This window comes from Anolis carolinensis, chromosome 4, assembly GCF_035594765.1.
Source record: "Anolis carolinensis isolate JA03-04 chromosome 4, rAnoCar3.1.pri, whole genome shotgun sequence".
Classification (NCBI taxonomy): Eukaryota; Metazoa; Chordata; class Lepidosauria; order Squamata; family Dactyloidae; genus Anolis; species Anolis carolinensis.
This window is the reverse complement of record NC_085844.1, coordinates 36,790,573-36,809,526: the sequence shown is the minus strand read 5'-3', so window position 1 is coordinate 36,809,526 and position 18,954 is coordinate 36,790,573. Positions and strand designations below refer to the sequence as shown.

General features: G+C 38.1%; 1 long non-coding RNA gene across 2 annotated transcripts; it reads left to right on the top strand.

Moving 5' to 3' along the window:
- Positions 1 to 2,964: 2,964 nt before the first annotated feature.
- LOC134298837 (uncharacterized) lies at positions 2,965 to 14,818 on the top strand. 2 transcript variants are annotated; one of them, XR_010005941.1, is made up of 3 exons: positions 2,965 to 5,097; positions 10,519 to 10,653; positions 12,079 to 14,818. It is a non-coding gene; the product is annotated as an uncharacterized LOC134298837 (long non-coding RNA). The 2 variants fall into 2 exon arrangements; XR_010005942.1 differs by lacking the exon at positions 10,519 to 10,653.
- Positions 14,819 to 18,954: the final 4,136 nt, after the last annotated feature.

Genomic DNA, 18,954 nt, shown 5'->3' with positions numbered 1-18,954 from the left:
ATGTGTGTTCATTCACTCAGTCGTCTCCGACTCTTCGTGACCTCATGGACCAGTCGACGCCAGAACTCCCTGTCGGCCGTCCCCATCCCCAGTTTCTTCAAGGTCAAGCCAGTCACTTCAAGGATACCAAAAATTGATACTTCCATTTTCCCCAGCATCATGATCATTTCCAAGCTTTCCTGTCTTCTCATGATGTGGCCAAAATACTTCATCTTTGCCTTTAATATACTTCCCTCCAGTGACCAGCCAGGCATTATTTCCTGGAGGATGGACTGGTTGGATCTTCTTGAGGTCCAAGGCACTCTCAGGATTTTCCTCCAGCACCAAAGTTCAAAAGCACCTATCTTCCTTCGCTCAGCCTTCCTTAAGGTCCAGCTCTTGCATCCATAGGTTACTATGGGGAATACCATTGCTTTAACTATGCAGACCTTCGTTGCCAGTGTGATGTCTCTGCTTTTCACTATTTTATCAAGGTTGGCCATTGCTCTCCTCCCAAGAAGTAAACGTCTTCTGATTTCCTGGCTGCAGTCTGCATCTGCAGTGATCTTCACGCCTAGAAATATAAAGTCTGTCACTGCCTCCACATTTTCTCCCTCTATGTATGGAGTTAATATTCCACATTTTATGCAACCAAAAGGTAATCTGCAATAAACAAATAAACACTGTATTATGAGATGTTTCTGTGCCTAATTCATCACAACAAAAAGAAGTGTTGTATTCTTTCACATGACTACAAGACCAGATGTATAGTTAACTGGACTAAAAATGCTGCCAACCAAAGTTGCTTCTCTGGAAATCAGTTCTGCAATTCTGATCAATTGCAAATATCAGTCCAACTAAAAAAAAATAATCTTAATTCAAGCATATTAACTTTAAGACTGGAGTTGTACTTGCAATACTTACACTCAGAATTGGAATGAAAATCTAAAAGTTGAAGAAGAGAGATAAATGAAATAACAAGAACAAAGAACTAAGCACAGAGGAGCATGGCACTTTTCATTTGATAGCAGGTGCTGGGAAGTTCTGTGCACAATGAAAAGAAATGTACAGACTTGCTTTGTACATGACAAACCTCCAGTGAATTGCTGCAAACCTTGGCTTGACTATACAGTTTGTAGTTGGTATTTGTAGTTTGCTTACAGCTAAGATTTTCTTTAAAAACGAAACTGACACTTTCTTTTTAACATACCAGAACTGACAAAGCCTCCTGCATCAGCAATCTTTAGCAACATGAAAGATTAGGTTCATTCAAAGCCACAGAAAGTAAATGCTGTTCCACAAGACTTGTGCAATCAATGAAAGACAACTTATATAATCAGTGTTGCAATCAGGACAAGCAGGGAAATAAATGTTTTTATAGAGTTCCTGGGAACTTTAAAAAATGATCAAGCAGTTCAGTTCTCTGGTGTCTGAAATAGCCTTGCAAGTGACATAGTAAATTTTGGATTGCTTTCAGAGGCCAGAGAAAGAACTCTCATCTCAAATCCCCATCCCACTCCAATGTTAGAGAGGAGAAAAATAGAGGGGAATGGGGTAGGGCACAAGTGCAGAATAGGAAGCTTTGGATCTTCACAATCCACTGCCTTCCTGGTATTTGTCTACATCTCAAACACAGGAGAAAAGTTACACCAGCGTTGGAACTTTTGCTACTACTTTGGCCTTATTGTGAGCAAAAGGGAGGGGAATTGTTTGAACCACAGCTGGACTACAAGAACCATGGCTAATGGGGGCCAGACTTTAACTGTATTGAGTATTCTGATTTCCCAGTGCTTTACCGTTAGGGATAGAAGCATGCTGTCAATGTTTTATGATACAAAAGAAACTCAGAAAAGAGAATTAACATACAGTATAACAACAAAAAGAACAAGAATAAGCATTTTTGCTAGCCCCGTGAAACCTTCCATATTATCCTCAAAAATTGGATAGGTTGAATGTCCCTTATTCAGAATTCCAAAATCTAAAATATTGTATTCATGAATGGCTGATACACTTTTGTTTATTGATGGTTCAATGTATGAAAACTTTGTTTTATGCACAAAATTATTAAGAATATTGTATAAAATTACCTTTAGGCTATGAAAGATAAATTAATTTCATGTTTAGACTTGAGCCTTTTCTCCAAGTTATCTCATTAGGTATGCATATGCAAATACAGGTATCGTATTCCTAAATGCATTAAAAAAATCAAAATATTTCTGGCCCCCAATATTTCAGAAAAGGGATATCAGTCAGTATATAAGCATAATTATTTACTGACAGAATTAAATACGCTATTTTATTTGTATACTTGTCTCAATAGGTGTAAAAACAGGATACTTACAATACTGATAATTAAACTTTTACTGTAATGTATCCAAAGTGTAGAATTCTGGCATCAATGCCAACTATATGAAAATTGTGATAAGACTGTTATGATATACACTTCATTTCTGAGTTAAATATATGGTATTCTCATTTACTTTAACACATTTATTCAATCCAAAATATTCTAAGGCAACTTTTTATTCAGGCTTTGTTTGTTGGGTTGTCGTGTTTTATTGGTAGTTGGGTGTGATTGCCCAAGGATTAAAGACACCACATCAAATACTGCACTTGATGGAACTGCATTTTAATATGTGTGTTTGAATTTTTTTTAAAGTATTTGTGTATTTTTTATTGTGCTGTGACCCGCCTCTCCCCATGGCTCGTGATGGGTAAGAAATATTATTATAATAAATAAAATGTGCTCAAGAATGTGTTTATGACCCCATTTTTCCATAAAAGACAATGGTATTGCATATACAGGTATACCTCAGTTAACAATGTGGGTGGACATAATTTCTTTAACACTAACATTGGTACCAGAGGTACAAATAATATAGAAGGAATAGAGATATATTCCTATACCACAAAAAGAAGAGCAGTTCAACATGTTTCACTCCTTTTTATATACTGAAGTATGCACATGTGAAATGAAGCAATCAGATCAGGTATGCCTTTTGAGCCTTCTACAGGTCAAAATGCATCCAGAGATGTCTTTTTTTCTACAGTCTCTGCCTTTGTTACAGTTTCTATTTTTGCAGGCAAATTTATAGTTTTATGCTATTTTTTAACATGCCAAGTTTGCTAGTGAGGCAGGCTAATTCACTCTATCTAAACTTTACATGCTCCATGGAAGTACTGTACAGACAAGTCAGTTGACCCAAAACTGTCAGACTTTGCACTGATGTCTCTATTTCTGTATGAGTTTCGTGGCTCATGAAGAGTTTAATTTGCATTGTCCTAATTTGAGGGATTTCTTGGTGATTCAGACATACATGGAGAGCAAATTCTTCTTAAAAATGGGATTTTATTTGTAGACCATGATTATCTGTGAAAGTGGAAGAATACGGTTCTTCTCATAGATAGTTTTGCTGCAAACTTTGGAAGTTTTAGTGCCAAACCACCAAATAGAAGAGGGACAACAGTTAATTTTCTTATCATCCTTCTCATAATAGCGCTTGATGAACAGGTAAAGAGGCAGAATCCATGTTTCTGTGGTGAAGAAATCTGTTCTTGGCAGATAAATCTTTGACAAAAAAAATGCATCTATTAGACAACTGTATAGGGCTTACATAATGTAATTGAAACGTAACTCCGCTTTCACATCCATAGCTTCTCAGCTTTCCTTGTAATGGTTTTAAAAGGAAGCCTTTGGAATTTCTAGAGATTGGAAATATTGGGTTGTTGTGAGTTTTCCGGTTTGTATGGTCATTTTCCAGAAGCATTCTCTCCTGACGCTTTGCCCACATCTTCTCCAACCCTAGACCTTCCACAAATATATAAACCTCCCTTGCTTAGTTTCCAATATACCTCAAAACCTCTGAGGATGCCTGTCATAGATGTGGGCGAAACGTCAGGACAGAATGCTTCTGGAACATAGCCATGCAACCTGGAAAACTCACAACAACCCAGTGATTCCAGCCATGAAAACCTTCAACAACACATTGGAAATATTACTTTTTTGTACTACAGTCTTCAGAATCAACGTGCCTCTGCAGATTAGTTTCTGGGAGTCTTGGTAGAGTCCTCTCTACAGCTTATCTCTACTATAAATGAGATTAGTATAGTATCATCATGCTGAGAGTGCACAGAGAGAGGAGGGATGCAGGAGTTGCTTATTCACATATAAGCCTGCAATAGTAAAAAAGGAAACACATCTTGCTGCTTTATAAGCTTTTCCTGATAACAATAGGCATAGCTACTCATATTTCAGGAATGGATTGAGAACACACAAGTTCCTACATGGAAATATATTTGAGGACTTTGTGGATCTCCCATGAGTAGCAAAGTAAATCATGCATGGAGATATCCATCAAGTCAATTCTGACTTATCTTTACCATATAGTTCTGGAGTAGTTAACTTATGGCCCTCCAAATGTGGCTGGACTGCATCTCTCATCATTCTTTGGTGTGATATCCTGGTGAGTGTTACAGCCTAACAACATATGAAGAGCAACAAATTACTCACTCCTGCTATAAACAGGAGTGTTGGGAATAAAGTTACTTCTCTGTTGATAACTCTCAGATATGAGAAAAAAAGTAGTTATCACATATTGAAAACATTATTTTGGCCTTATCTCCGAATTGGAGATGCTCCATATCTTATGCAGCACTGTTATGTAGAAAAATGGAAGATGATAAATGCGACGAATACTGTAAGGAAGGATTGACAGATGCTTGAACAAGCCCTGACTTTGGAAACATGCAACATGATGGAATTACACGGCTATTATCTCATATATCTCAATAGATGGCAATAGATTTGAGGCAGAGACTGTACAGATTGTTCCCCTAAACATTGTATATACATTTTCAATTCATTTTGGTTGGACTTGCTGACATGGAAGTGTGTTGAGAGACTTCTCTAGCAAGTCTCATACTAATGTAATATAAAAATGAGGGGTTTAATAGGTGACAGAACTGTACATTACATTATTGGTTTTTCAGGTGGAAATGGGGGCAGCCAGATACATAATGTTTTACTGAGATGAATGCTTCTGACAGCAGGAAAAGTACCTGAAGGAAGTTAATACATCAGAAGTAACACTATATGAACCCAATTAACTTCTATCTAAGGTAATTATAATGTAACATTTGGTGTATGGTTTAGTTAATTAATCGGAGAGAGAAAAATCAAAACACCTTTTCTATTCAGAAGAAATAAAATACATACATGGAGAAAGAGGGAGAGAGGAATGCAGTAATATATACGGTGTATGTGGGTATGTGTTTAAGTATGCATATTATATACTTTTTTACCTGCATGCATCCCATGCATGACTGATTTCAATGGGAAAAAGTAGGATTTGTGCTGCTGCTCTCACCTCAGCCAAACTTGAGAGTGAAATGTAGACAACATAGTCCATAGTGGCACACCCATGGCTCAGGTGCAATGAGGATCTATATAGAAATCTTAGGAAGATTACAGAAAAGGGGTATACTCAATGTTAGCCAGTCTTGAAGGAATCATAGCAAACAAATCATATTCAAAATAGGTGGCATCAAAAATAAATACATATTTTATCCAGCAACTGGCAAGTGTTCAGATGACTAACTTATAGGATATAATGCATTACAAAACTATTATATACTATCCAACATCATTACCAACAATTGATATTGTGATGTGCCATTCCATTTTTGATTGTACAGATGAAAAATATTTTCTACAATCATCTTTCGCAAATAAATATTTAATCAGATTCAGAGAAACTGAAAGCCATTTCAGTCTTAGTGTTAGCTTACTTTGCCTTACACCAGATATAGGCACTTCACAAAAGGATGACAACTTTTAAACTATAGTTGCATTCTACATATTTTTCCTTTGACAGTGTAGTTTTGCTTCACCAACAAGATCATAATAGATCATGCACTAAATCCACAGAAGAGTTTTCAATAATAAAAGTTGTCTAAGACATTCACACATACCCATATTTATAGAGATCTGTATCTCTTACTGGTTCTAAATATTCACGGTACTAATGGTTCTGTAATCACTAGAGTAACAATTTAGTTTTTTAAATTATTTTTATTGTCAGATATTTAAGAGGTGGGGGTTAGAGTGAGGTAGGGTGGGGTAAGGTGGTGGTGGGGGGTTAGGTGAGGGGGGTTAAAAGTCGAGATTGGGTTTTTCTTTTGACTTCCAATTTATCCATCTGAGTAAAAAGTCTATTTTGTGGTTTTTCTTGTTGTCCACTCCATCTTCATGCTTACCAATTGGTTTTTGCTGATTTCAGATTTTTCAATAAAGTCCAGTCTATTGCTTTTTTTGGTTTGCCTTGGTAACTCGTTAGATGATAAGTTAACTCATCCATATTCATTATGTCCAATATTTTCAATTTTCATTCTTCTCTAGTTGGCATGTCTTTGGATTTCCACTTCTTCACATAAATAATTCTAGCTGCCATGGTCAAATAAGTAAATAAGATTTCTTGATTTTTATCAAATTTCATGTCTGACGGTCTTAATAAATAATATTATGGTTTTATTTGATATTTCATTTTTATTATTTCCTGGATTGATTCATGAATATTTTTCCAGTAGGTTTTTGCGGTTTTACATCCCTACCACATATGAAAGAAAGCGCTGGTTTGTCCTTCACATTTCCAGCAAAGATGTTGAATGTTATTGCTAGCTTTTATGATGTCATATACCATGGATAGAACACTTTGAGCCAGTTTTCTTTAAGCTTGCACACGTATGTGTTTTTTAATTTGATATTCCAGGCCTTCTCCCAATCCTCTAACTTTATAGTGTGCCTGATATGGGATGCACACTTCGTTATACAAACTTTAATCAATTCAGTTTCAGTTGCCCATTGTAGGAGGATTTTATAAATTTGGGTTATTATCTTTTTTTTCTATTAAGAGTAACAATTTAGTTAACTAGTTAAGATGGACATTACACAAACTCATCCAAGTGGATCCTTCCACATAAAAGGACCAAATTTTGTATCCTGCTTCCTGTTCCCCTTTATTTCTATGCTCAGAATGGTGAGCATGCCTGGAGTTAAACAGTCTGACCTCCTGCATGATCTCTAATTTCTGTTTGCCAACTGAGTCTTTCTTTGTTAAGGCAAAAGTCAGTTGTCAGGTCAAGCCATTAACTCGAATTCTTGCTGCACATATTATTCTACTCTGTTCAAGGTGGAAATAAATAAGTGGGTCATCATTGTGGAGCAAATACATATGATCCCCCCCCCCCCCCCGACACTACTGAAAAGTGTTCGGCAGGGTTGGAAAAGATTTTATTTTATGTTATTAAATTTAATTGTCTACGCACACTGTGCATTTTCAATTCAATCCCCCAGGACACTTTACATCATTTTAAGAAAAAAACATACAATAAAATTCCAGTAAGGCCAGCAGTGCTAAAACCCAATCAATAAAAGCACTAAATGCCAACCAGAAATTCAGCCAGGCAATACAAGGGAAAATAAAGTGACAGTCAGCTGGAGCATGAGGATAAATAGTAAAATCGTCAGGTGCATTGGCAGGGCGGGGGGGGGGGGGTTCAATTTTGAGATGCCATCATTAAAAAGACTCTGTCTCTGATAAACAGCTAAATTTTGGTACAAATATTTTGTAACATTTATGCCCCTGAATATTAAGGACATAATAGTGACTTTATAGACTAAAAAGCTGAATACTTGTATAAGAAATGCCAGCTTCCCACCTTGTTCCATATATGAAGCTAACTAAATTAAAACAAATGACAGAAAATACCTAATCAAAATATGTAGAGAAAACACATTGGTATTCTATTCAGCATTAAGCAGGCTGAAGCAATCATATGATGGTTGGCTCATATCTGATGCAATAATCTGATATTGTCAGGCAACACACAAAGTGATCAGTCACTTAATGATCTTGCATAGATGCCCAGCAAGATCTTATTTCTCACTGGATGGGAGATTCTTTGTAGACATTATGAGATTTTGTTGAATTGATTTCTGATTGGACAGATAGATTCTGGGAACAGTATAAAGGCTACCTCCATAAACATAAGCTGTTTACTCAGCTTTCAAGAAGGTCAGACCTTGCTGTCTTTGACAGCTTTTATGCTGCTGCTCCTATCCCTGTTCCTGGCTGATAAATTCCCATAAAATGCTGATAAGAGCAAGGAAGAGAGAATTTCTGCTCTCAGTATTTGATTAGGTTATAGTACAGTTGGCTCTTTATATCCATGAGTTCTGCATTCAAGACTTAAGCAACCATGGCTTGAAGATATTTGAGGGATGAGAAGAAATTAGTACAGTGCTATCCTTGATTTTGCCATGTACTGAGTATTAGAATGTTATACTAAAATATTTTAAGCCTACAAGCATAATGTAAACTTAAAGAAAAATATTTTTTATCAAAAATCTTGTGGACAATAAATGCGTATTATTTTTTCTGTATTTTTAGTCAGAAAACAGATTCAGAAATAAAAAAGCAAATAAAAATGGGAACAACAAACATTGAAAGAAGTTAAAATGGCTAGGTATATTGATCCCTAACAAAAACGGGATGAAATCTACTGTGCCTTCTTCATCCAAATAAAATAAAATAAAATAAAGAGTCACCCTCCTCTAAATTATATATCCCTTGGGGATATAGCAGCATGAAGAAATAAAAACCAATAAGTAATATGAGCCTAAGGTGGAGTTTTGGGGAGCATTAAAATGTTGCTCCCTGGACACCAATGAAATGAAATGGGGAAAAAAGAAAAAGAATAATTGAGAACAAATTGAACTACCGAAGAGGTCACATTCGGTTCCATCGCAGTAGCCTCCAAGGATCAAATGCATCATTTTATTGTATATAACCTCTTGTAAACAGAACTAGCAATTAATATTAAACATTTTCATTATATGGTATTTTTAAAAGTCCATGGGGATAATTCAGGACTGTGCCCCATTCTTATGTTTAAATGGTACTACAGTAATCTAATGCAACTGAGATACGCCATGTGTTGGTAATTCAGAAAATAAAAGCCCATAAAAATTAATGATCAGGAAAGAATTGGTAGCTGTAAATCAAGGATTGAATTATTAAAACAAATGCAAACTCAATTCCCACACATGGCAAGTGTCACAAAATAACAAGACAAGAGTCATTACACAATTTAAATCCATTAGGGTGTTATAATATCACCCTGGACCTCAGGTGTCAGTGAGTACAAATATTTGTCTCACAGTGCTGAGTTAATTGTTTTTTGTTTGCTTGTATTTTACTTAGTCTAATTAGCAGAAGGAGAACTGGCCTGGACAGATAGGAAATATCATTTCAAAGAGTAATTACAATGGATAAAAACTTGTAAAATAATATCCAGTGGCAGAACATATCTCATTGTTTAGGACCTGATCACATTTGTTCAAAATAAATGTCCTAGGACGCTTAGATCTTCTTCGGGGACGGAGCCCCACAGCAGCCATCAGAGGATGTCACCTGTGGCTCCACCCTCCACTGGGGTAAAAGCATTGCTGTGCCAGATAGCACACGGGCCCCTCATGTCTGCCATTTTGCCATGCCTTCTGCCAAAACAGCATGGGGGGAGACTTACCCCTGTGATAAGGTAATAAGTCACTGGTGTAATACAGCTCTTAAATCAGACTATTGCATTAGAGCAGGGATTCTCAAATCTTTTCAGCTGCAGAGCCCTTTTTGAAGCACAAGTTTCTCATAGGGACCCAATAAATGTTTATATTATATTATATTTGATGTATATATATCAGGCATGGGCAAACCTTTTGACCAACATAAAAGTAACAGTATTTCAATGGAAGACCCCAGGGCCTATCCAGTCCAACCTCCTTCTGCCATGCAGGAAAAGCACAATCAAAATACTCCCCTGAGTGGTAGGAGGGAAATAGGGTTTTGAAAGCAAGGAAAGTGAGGAAAAATGCTTTGGGTGGCAAGGAAGGTGCAGGGGAGAAAGGGCTTTTAGTGGTAAGGAAGGCAGTGGGAGAGGGAGGAAAAAGGAGGGAAAGCTTGGAGAGGGAGGAGGGGGAGGGAAGGAGCACACTTTGAGAACCATTGCATTAGAATAAAACAAACTATAATAATCACACAGTGGGTTATTTTACCTGTGAAAAAATGTTTATAGTACAAAATTATAGTGTAGTAATAATTGGGGGGGGTACTGAAACCCACAAAATTAGGGAGTCACAATGTTGGGTCTTTATACTTCCCCTTCACAGGTAAAAAGAAACAGATACCAGTCACCAGTAATGGAAACTGGACGGGAGAAAAATCTACACTAAGTTGAGCCTATCTCCTTCCCATTCCCTTGGAGTTTCTTTGAGTGAGGCAGAAAGGAAAGGGTTAGATGGATGTAAGGTGGTGGTAGTTGCCACTTCTTTTTGAAAATGAAACTGTTAAGAAGGAAGTAATTTTATTAATCTATGTCGCAGCGGAAAGAAAAATGGAGTGAGATAAAAAGAGGCCTCTAGAAGCATTTTTAAGACTGTTTTATATTTTACCATGAACATTTGGGCATATCAATCCACTCTTTCAGATACAATTGGTCATCAACTTATACACAGGTGCAGTATGCTGGAGAGATGATGATAAGGTGGAAGAAAAGCATCCAACTGCTCTCCAACTCTTAATTGGAGTTTGTCAACTGGAGAAATCCCTGCTGGGCCAACAAGTGAGTCCTGCAGGTGCAAAACTGGTGCAGCAGGAACCCCCAACAGAGAGCTCCGAAATAGGTCATTCTTGGGCCACGGAGGGGGGGGGGAGTGGTGTTCTTGAATCTTTTATGTCTCTGATGAACCATAACTCCAGTATAGTTTTATCCTAGCTTACAGTTGAAAGGATTTGAAAAACTGATTCACCAGGAGAAATAGAAGGGAGGCATCCACACCTTTCAGCCTGACTGGTGCATGACCTGGCAATAGATCCATCACAGCACTTTCTCCAGAACACTGTTAAGATGACTTTTTATTTGCAGGCTGCTATTTCATGCATTTGTTTTAAAGTTAGTTGAATGTACCGCTGATTTACTTTTCAGACTGTTGAGGATTAACAACAACAATAACCACAACAATTTATATTCTGTCTTTCCTTCTGTTCTGGGACTGAAGGCAAATTAACTTTGACGTGCAAAGTCTCATAAGGTTTTCTTGGCCACTATCTTCTTCTAAGGTCAGGAAACTTGTCCAAGGTTATACAGTGGGTTTCCATTGCTGAGCAGAAGTTTGAACCTTGGTTTCCAGGATCTAATCCAATACTCTACGTTCTACGCCTCTGTTTAAGGAGCTCCACTGGCTGCCATTTATTTTCCGGGCCCAATTCAAGGTGTAGGTTATCACCTACAAAGCCCTAAACGGTTTGGGACCCACCTACCTTAGAGACCGCATCTCCCCCTATGAACCCACACGTTCTCTTCGCTCGTCGGGGGATGCCCTCCTCTCGCTCCCACCACCCTCGCAGTCGCGGTTGGTGGGGACGAGTGAGAGGGCCTTCTCCGTCATGGCCCCCCGGCTTTGGAACTCGCTCCCTAGAGAGATCAGGCAGGCCCCTACCCTCCTCTCCTTCCGTAGGAGCTTAAAAACCTGGCTCTTTCAAAAGGCCTTTGGCACTTAATTTGTTGTCGGACTGATCTATCTGCCCATTTTATAATAGCCCCATTCTCAAGGTGTTGCCAATGTTATATTGCATTTTGTCCATTTCTACTGTGAAATTACCTTCCCCATTTCGGCCCATTTCGGCACATTCTGCACTTTGCCTGGGTTCAATGAATTAGTCTCCTGTGTTAATATTGTGTGTTTTATGTCGATTTTAACAATTGTTTTTACTGTAATTGATGTTTTTATTGGATAATTGTTTTATTGCTGTGTTTTGATATTTGATTGTTTTATCGGGCAAGGCCCCATGTAAGCCGCCCCAAGTCCCTTTGGGGAGATGGGGCGGGGTATAAAAATAAAGTTATTATTATTATTATTATTATTATTATTATTATTATTATTATTATTATTATTATTATTCAAATCACTGCACACCTCTTCTTCTGGATTTTCAATCTAGCTAGATCATTCATTTAACATTTTTGTTGTTTTGTTCTTTTGAAAAGGCCTCCATAAAGAAGAGGGAGCAGGTTTGCTTTGTGCTGCCCTGGACACTAGGACTTGGAGCAAAGGATTCTAATTACAAGAAGAAGATTCCACCTGAACATTTGGAAGAACTTCCTGACCATGAAAGCTGTTCAACAGTGGAAATTACTGCCCCAAAATGTGATGGAGGCTCTTTCTTTGGACGCTTTTTAACAAAGGCTGGATGACAGGGTGCTTTGATCGTGCTTTTCCTGCATGGCAGGGGCTTGGATTGGATGGCCCATGGGATCTCTTCCAACTTTATGATTCTATGATTCTAAGTAATGAACAAGCTTATTGGCCATAGTATGTGATTTGCTTCATCTACTGTCTTGCATCTAGCATGCTCTTTTTATTGACTCAAGATTAATTGGAAATAAGGCACATAGCTCTCTGAGGCTTTCCCATTGTGGAAAAGAAAACAAATTAGCTACTGGAAATACTTCTTAACCTGGAATTTGATCTGCTCTAGATTCTAAAAGATCTTTATTCAACTAAGCTTTTTACTAATTTGTTTATTCATTTTCCTGAGCATTCGCTAAGCTCCTGAATGATATTTTATTCTTACTGCTCAAATGTCTTTTTAATATTTATGTTGTAAGCCAAGGCTTCTTCTAAAAAATGAGATATATCAATACATTTATTTTAAAATATGCACTCCTTTGCTGACAAAATAAAAGATTTCAACTGAGTAACAAATACAAATCTTATTAAAACAACGTACACCTTCATGGGCATACATTGCTGCTCTCCTTTATGCTATGAATCTGCATAACTCTGTTAATTAGCAAGATTCGAATTAGAATTAGACTTTGATGATTCAAGAAGATGGGCCAGAATTGAAAAAACAATAAATGGATGGGATCATTACTTGTGCTTAAAAGGATGGGTGGACAATAAAACTCTAAACGAGATTAAAGGGGTCTCAATGATCTCATCAATGGAGTGTTGGAAAAAATTGCAAGGTAAATTTCCAATAAATAAAGTAGATATACTCCCAATAGCATTTCTATACAATAAAAAGGAACAGATATTTGGCAAAGTCGCAACAAATTGATGGGACAATCAAGAATTGGGAGACGATAAAGGATATTTGTGGTCAATGTAACTGACTTCTATGGAATGGTTTAAAACAAAGGATTATGAACTGGAGGAAAAAGGAAGGTCCAGAAATAGATTTTGACCAAATTTTAAAGTGGAAATTAAAAAAGGAAAAAGGCCTGATGAGTTTCATATACAAGAAATTAGTTGGAAAACAACAACAACAACAACAACAACAACAACAACAACAACAACAACAACAACAATTACTGTATATACTCGAGTATAAGCCTAATTTTTCAGCCCTTTTTTAGGGCTGAAAAAGCTCCCCTCGGTTTATACTCAAGTGAGGGTCCTGGCCGGCTTCTATTCAGGTCGGCTTATACTTGAGTATAAAGGTATTCAGAGTTGGGCAGTCTTATCTTATTAAAGTCTTATTATCTTAAATTACAGTTTTATATAAATGTTCAAAAACATTTAACCTACTGATGCCTCAAATAATGCAATTTTATTAATATCTATTTTTATTTTTGAATTTGACTCATAGCTGCTGCATTTCCCACCCTCGTCTTGTACTCGAGTCAATAAGTTTTCCCAGTTTTTGTGGTAAAATTAGGTGCCTCAGCTTATATTTGGGTTGGCTTATACTCGAGTATATACAGTAATAATAAGACTTGTTTGTATTCTGACCTAGCTCCCCAGCGGACTCAATATAAATTGAAACAGACATTGGCCAAGATATGGAAAGAGGACATGAATAGCAATGAGTGAGACATTGAACACAGGATCAATACAATTTTTTAAAAAATCAAGTACATAAGGACAAGAGAAACACAAAAGAAAATACTGACCAAATGATACAGAACTCCAATTAAATTAGCTTACATAACCAAATAAATCACAAAATTGTGTTGGCACAGATGTGGAGAAATTGGCTCCTATATGCATATGTGGTCGAAATGTGACACAGTACAAAAATTGTATAACAAGGTAAAGAAGGAAATGGAAAAATTAATAGGGCATAAACTGGTGTTGGATTGAAAAAAGAATTCTTCACTCTTGGATATCTTTACAGAACAGAACTATTAAAAGGTCGTTACTTAGCGCTTTAAAGCTAGGTTTTCTTTGAACTTTCTAATGCCATTTTCTGCTTGTTTCTGTAGTACCTGAGATAATATCCCTTCTTGGAGTAGAACTGTTTGATATAACCTTAGCTGCAGCCATGTAACTGCTGAGTTGTAATTATGTGGTCACAGCACTAAGGGATAAAAGAGAACTGTGATAATGGATATACCGTACTCAGAAAGGAAAGAGGGTCATATGTCAAATTGCACTGGCTGGGAGAGCCTTGGAAACCCTGAGGACAAGGTAATGATGATTACTATGGGAACCAATCATTCGGCACTATAATGTATCATAATATATATCAAGGGAACACTCTATAAAAGTGAATATTCTCTAGTAATGCACATTTAATGTTAGCATACTACAATGATTATGTGATTTTCTTTTCCTCTGAAAGAGCCTGAAATAAGCTTATGGCTGCATATCTCTTTGATATAGCTATTAGAATATGTAAGATTTTGAATCAGAGCTAGTCTATCAGTCTTTTAAGAAAATTATTGGTAATCATATAATGTAATAACAGGATAATGCATATAATAAAATTCAAACCTGTTACGTTTCTGTACAACAATTCTTTCTATTCTTTTGTATAGCCAAGCACTATTGCTAAGGATTGCTGAAGATTAAAGTTGTGATCCTCTTTGTGAATTATGATGGGGTAAGCATAATTTGCACAATCACACCTCACTTTTTTGGTCATTGCAGAGGTCAGAAACCTCCAAAAATGTCACCTTGTAAATTGTGCAGGTCTCGCAAGCTGGTCATTTCCATGTTGTCATGTAAAAAGGGGATGATAACTAGGATAAATTCAGATATAAAAAAATACAAAAATGAATGTTCCCAGGGTATGTCTTGAACACGAGTAGGACTGTAAATGCACTCTGAGGTGCCAAGGTGCCAAACTCTATATCCCCAATAGGTTTAGTACCTTGGATAGCTCCTTTAAAATTCAGTGTGAGGCCCCATATGGATTTGTAACCACTACATCCTACATGGAAGCCACCGGAATCAATTGGTATACACTGAAAATATATTTTCAAAGTGATTTCCTTAGAACTACAATGTGTGGGGAAAGTATCGCAGTCTTTTGCAATGCCTTTTCTGATCCCATTCATTATCTGGTTCCAAATGCAGCTAATTAAAATGTTAACATTTTAAAAAATTAAATTCCTCAATATGAGATACTGAAAGCTGCATTTCATTTGGGTCTCAGTGACATGTCTGGAAAGAAAGATAAATGGGAGTAGTGAGAATACCTAGCTAGAAGAACATGTATTCAGAAGTCACCATGACCATTATCAGCCATTTGCTTCATGATTCATGTGCCCTTTGCTTTTTGGACAGTCACAATCACTGTACTTAGCACATGTAACATCTATATACAAGCTCCATCTTATGGTCAAAGTATACATGGCATGGAAAGCCACAAAGATCTTTTTCTTGGGTTTAAAACCTAGAGATGAAAAACTTCATTAATTTGATTCTTACAGGCAATTTTTCTCAGTGCTGGAAATTCATTGAAAATGTGCAGCTTTCAAAAACCATTCAACTGTCTGAACCTATTAATGCAATTTCTACACAGGAAATGTTGCTATATGGGAACCTTTTTTGTGTAAGAAACTTGTTTTCTGCAAATAAAAAAGATATTTTTGTGAAAAATGCATACATTTTCCCATACAGAATACATTCTGAATTGCAAAAAGCCCTTGCCCCACTAAGACTTCTCTCATTACAGTTTCCTGATGCAATTGTTTGTATATTTTTGAATATTCCCTCCACCTTTGTTAAAACTATTGTGGTACAATGCAGTAATTGCTGTTGTAGTTCTCAGAATTTTAAAATTATTCAAATGACATTTCTGTTATCCTGGACTATTTCTAGAGATTCTTGGAACTGCATCATTGTATTCCCACCTTTGCCAGGCCACTTGTCTTGACTTTTAGTGGGGCTAACTGTAAATGAATAATGCAAATGCAATCACAATGTAAGTCCCATTTTTCAAAAACAACAAGATATGCACATCCAAATATATTCAATAACTAGCTGTGCCCAGCCACGCGTTGCTGTGGCTGAAGGGAAATCATTTGTTGACCAGGTGGAATAGCAGTGAATAGCCTTGCAGCCTTAAAGTCTGGGTGTTTTCTGCTTATGTGAATCCTTGTTTGGTGAGCTGGAATACAATGGAATAGGTTTTCTGCTTGGAAGGCTGGGTACTTGCGTTGTAGGGAAATGGTTTTTCAGCCAATTTGAATTGAATAGCCTCGCTGTTTCAAAGACTGACTGCTTTCTACATAGGGGCATCCTTTCTTGGGCAGGCTGAATGAGACGGAGTAGCCTCATGGCTTGAAACCCTGAGGGTGTACTATGTTGCTTGGTTAGGTTGAACAGCACTGAATAGCCTTGCTGTTTGGAAGCCTGGTTGCTTCCTGCCTGGGGGAATCCTTTGTTGGGAGGTGTTAGCTGGCCCTGTTGGTTTCCTTTCTGGAATTCCCATTTTCAGAGTGTTGTTCTTTATTTAATGTCCTGATTTTAGAGATTATATTGTTTTTTCCTGCCTGGGGGAATCCTTTGTTGGGAGGTGTTAGCTGGCCCTGTTAGTTTCCTTTCTGGAATTCCCATTTTCAGAGTGTTGTTCTTTATTTAATGTCCCGATTTTAGAGATTATATTGTTCTGTATTATTACACCACAGTAATGTTAGGTGTTATATTTGTTGCCTGAGAGTCCAGGCAGGCGGCCCCTCTTTCCAACCCCTGGGGGAGAGAGAGAGGCCCAGTGTTTAGGGCCTTCAGGACACGGCGGGGGGGGGCTCTTCCCGGCCTTGCAGCCACCCCTGCCTCCGCCTCTGCAAGCCTCCATCTCAAAAAAAAAAAAAAAACCCAAACCCAAAACCCAAACCTTGGGGCCTGGCAGCCTGCATCGGGCTAGCGGGAGGCCGAGGTGCGTCTTCGCGGGGGAGAGGGGGGGCGGGCCCGACTTTGTGGAAACCCCCCCCCCCGACCTTCGGCTTTCCAGGGCTGAAGGTCCAAAAAAAAAAACAACAACCTTTGGAGCTTCGTGGCCTCCCTCCGCTGGCGGGAGGCTGAGGCGGCTTTTTTTTGGGGGGGGGGGCGGCCTCCCTCCGGCCTGTGAAGCATGGAGGAGGCCGTGGGGGAGGGGGGAAACAGCGGGCCTGTCTTTCTGGAAGCCCCCCCCCCCCACCACGCACACACCTTTGGCTCTGCAGGCCTGAACGCAGGAAAAGAAAAAAAACCTTGGGGCCTCGTGGCCCTCCTCTTCGGCTGGCATCACAGGCCCCGCCGCATGGAGGCCCCTCCTCCTCCAACCACCATGGGGCCTTCCAGCCAGGCTGACGGCTGGGGTTTTAAGGCTCCATGGAGGTTCTTGACGGGAGTTTTTGTTGTTTTAACCTTAAGGCGTGGATGATGGGTTGTGTTGTCAAATTTGGAGGTTGGGGGGCCTTTACTTTTGTTGCTTTGCTCGGTGCCGCGATTCCATCACCCTTTTATATATATAGATGTGCCAGTGAAGGACAACCACCAGTTTCATTTTGTGGTATTTTATATAATTTAATCATTCATTCTCCCCATTATTTCAACTAATACAATGTTGAATATTCCCACAACACTTTGTAAGAATTATATGCATTTCCCTATGAGTGAATGATGTATAATTCTTATCCTGGCTGTTGTTATTGTTGTTATCATCCTTTTCAATGTTCTCTCTACCATTGCTATTATCACTTGCCATTGCCAGGTAAATATCACCAGATGACATTTGGATTTTGGAGCAAAGAAAAGGGATATTTTTCAGGTTGTATGGTAGGAGTGTGGGTCTACTAAGGTCTTCTGTGGGCCAATGTGATGCCATAATTCCCATGCCTGCTTTTGGAACAGGAAAAAGTAAATAAACATAGGATCAATTAGAGGATGATGGGAAATGTAGTCCAGATATCTGGAGGATGCCCTACTGCTTTCCCTTCATACTCCCAGTAGTTGACAGCAGTGGCAAATGGTCAGCCATCCTGAATTCTGCCTAATTGCTAGCTGATACTGGGTGCGTTTCACATCAAGGTGGATGTGTCATTTACTGGCATTATCTTCTCTTTCACTGGCAACTGAGGCAAATACAGGCATGCTTTCGAATATGCCCCCTCTGCTGCATAAAGACACCCCTAATTAATGGCAGCAAAGTAGCACCAGGAATCACAATGGGCTTTAATAACCTATTGATGTCGGAAGAAAGCCCATTTTATTCTTCACTGCCAGTCACTGCTTTTCTCCTTTTTAAAATAGATCAGCAGGGTTCCTTTCAGAATTACATACTTAACATTTTGAGGATGCTGTGAGATACCAGGGGACCTGATATAGCAAAGGGATTGAAAGATATTGATCTGCTTTGGGAGGTTAGGGTTTTCTGCTGAATCCTCCACTAGCTTTATTCAGTGCAGAAGATTTCTGTCTTAACACTGATTCAAAATGGCTAAAAATAAACACATCAAATAAAGCTAAAGATTTGTTGCGTCCTTTGTTCTGTCTTGCTTTTCCTGTTTCCAGTTGTAGGTGTGAATACCAAACAAGTTAAATGGATGTTTTAATGTCAGATGTCTCTTTTAGATCTACTACATCTTTTGACACATCTTGTAATTCGTTTTTTCAAACAGGTTCATTGACTACGGGTTTCTTTGCCATTT